General features: G+C 31.5%; 1 pseudogene; it reads left to right on the plus strand.

The window, feature by feature from the left end:
- Positions 1–1,489: 1,489 nt before the first annotated feature.
- On the plus strand, positions 1,490–2,132 carry LOC102852522 (annotated as a pseudogene).
- The last annotated feature ends 551 nt before the right edge of the window (positions 2,133–2,683 follow it).

Raw genomic sequence — 2,683 nt, forward strand, 5'->3', positions numbered from 1 at the left:
ATTAAGATATTTGAAAAATGCGCTTGGATTATTGTGACATTGTAAACATGCTTTTCACTTATTCTGTGCACATGTTTTACCATCATATTATTCATTCTCTCACAGATATTTCTGAGTCTTTAATTTGCCAGTATTAGACACAGTCAAGCAAAGAATAAGACCAAAGATTATATATATATATAGTATCTTTAATAATGTGACATCTTTTCTTGCAAGATGGAGAAATGGATTTGTAATCATAAATATACTTATTATTCCTAATGTTGAAAAGATAAGGTAGTTATGTGCCCAGTATCCAGCAAGATATTCTACTAATTTGACTTTTTATGAAATTAAAAAAATGGTAGACATCAATATTCCTATTTTCTTTTAATTTTCATAAACTTACAAGTGGGGTTAACTGAAAGTTTGTTTTTATATTTCTAATTGTTTTTAGTCTTTTAAAGCAAGAAATTACTTTCTATGAATTCAGGAAAATGAGTATAAAGCTAAATCATTTAGCTAGATATTTCATGTTCAATAAACATTATTTTAGTTGACTTCTGAAATCCCTCAGATTTATACTTTTCACTTGCTAATTTTTCTTGTGACACCTACAGACATTATTAGATTGTTCTAAAATATACTTAGTTGATTTTTTAAATTTAAAATGCTAAAAATACAAAGAAAGTAGATTAATATATTTGTAAGAGATGATATGCTTCATTTGATACTAAGTAAAAACATTGCCTACTACTTTTGGTCAGCTGAAATAATTTAGGAAATCTCCCGAAATAAAAGGGAAGAAAAAAATTCTAAAAATTGCACAGAAGAACAAGGAAAAGACTTTATCTCACATACTTTTCATTAGGGGGCAACTTGGAAAAGGACATCATTCTAAGAAATGTAAAGTGTCAGAGAAGAGAGAAAGATTCTAAAAATGATAGATTGGCAGTGATTGTAGAAGAGAACTTGAACTACTCAGAGATCATGAGAATAGAACAAAGTTCAAATCCTTTTCATAAGGTTACTGAGCCATATATGAAACATAAAAATAACAACATACACATAATGTAATCCTATAATTTTTAAACGAAAACAAACAACGAAAAGGGAAGAGATGCTGCAGTAGATGGACAGAAGATTTCAAAGGGCAGCTCAAGAAGACACAGGAAACTATTAAAATGGAATGGCAAAATTTGAAGCTGAAGAATAAGAAAAAGGAAGAACTCGCTTAGCTTTTCTCAAGTTGCAAGAACTGAAAATCAACATCAAGGCTCAAGTTGTGATACTGAGAAAAACTATGGGAAAGATTTGCATGATTTCAAGTTGCATCAAAAGAAGATTGAGAGAATACAGAATGACAGTACACAAAAACACTGAAATGTTTCAGGAAATACCATATAATCAAGAGTCGATGATGATGAGAGAGGACGTTCAAGCTGCATTGAAAGCACTGGCAGAAAATTAAGGTTCAAGAATGAGTAGAGTGTGATCAGATCTACTTAAGATGGCAACTGTGGAACCAGAAACCACCTCTAATTCTAATCCCCTGCCTACAGAAGAAAAGAGAGTCTAATCAGGAAGTTGCTAGCCCAGAACAGTTTATTAAATATCCACTACATAAAAGATAGGATCTCTAATTTTTAAAAAAATAATAAAAGCAAAACTTGGCAAGCAAACCTTTGTCCCATTCCTAAATTAGATACTATTGAAGATTTTTGGGCTCTGTACAACAATATTCAGGTTTTAGTAGGTTAATGCCTGGCTGTGACTCCTCGCTTTTTAAGCATGTTGTTGAGTCCATGTGGGAAGATGAGAAAAACAAGCCGGGAAGGACAATGACTAATTACTTGAACAAATAGCAGAGATAATGTGACCTCGATCACTTTAGGCTAGAAAATTTTGGCTGTGCCTTATTGGAGCATCTTTTGATAAGTACAGTGATGTTGTATGTGGACCTGTTGTTAATGTTAGAACTAGAGGTGATAAAATAGCAATGTGGACTACAGAATGTGAAACATAGATGCTATATAGGGATGTTTTACAAGAAAGGGTTAGGATTTCTACCAAAGATAGCAATTTGTTATCAGTCTCATTCAGACACAGCTGTTAACAGTGGCTCCACCACTAAAAATAGACTTGTTGTTTAAGAAGACACCTTCTGAGTGTTCTCATAGGAGTCTTTGTCAAGCAATTGAAATTTGGAAGCTGAACCCAATGAGCCTTCAAAAGCAGAATGGATTGCACTTAAATTTGATTTTAATTAAAATGTTGTTATGTCTCATTTCCCTTTGATTTGGGCTTACGTGTTCATTTTTTAATTTTATTTTTTGACTAGAGTATCTACTACCTTAATCAATGAAATTGTGGTATACATTGTTTCCGGAATTCATAAATATATTCCTGACACACCCCGTAAGAGTTTAGTAGAATTTAAATTACTAAACTTTTATCCATTCATTCATAATACTCAAAACAGAACTTGCATAACTTTACCTTACAGGAAAAACAAAATGTTTATGCAGTATTATATGCAGAACCATATTTTGCTGGTTGGAAATAGTATGATGCACACCATTCTCAACCATTTTTCTTTGTTTCTTTTTATAGAATTGTTTTTGCTGTATTATTGCTAATACTGTAATATTTTAATTTGTTTTCCTACTTAATAACATTAGTTATTATGATTTCAGTTTTGTAT

Source organism: Elephantulus edwardii, unplaced genomic scaffold, assembly GCF_000299155.1.
Source record: "Elephantulus edwardii isolate Elephantulus edwardi_28Jun2011 unplaced genomic scaffold, EleEdw1.0 scaffold00107, whole genome shotgun sequence".
NCBI lineage: Eukaryota > Metazoa > Chordata > Mammalia > Macroscelidea > Macroscelididae > Elephantulus > Elephantulus edwardii.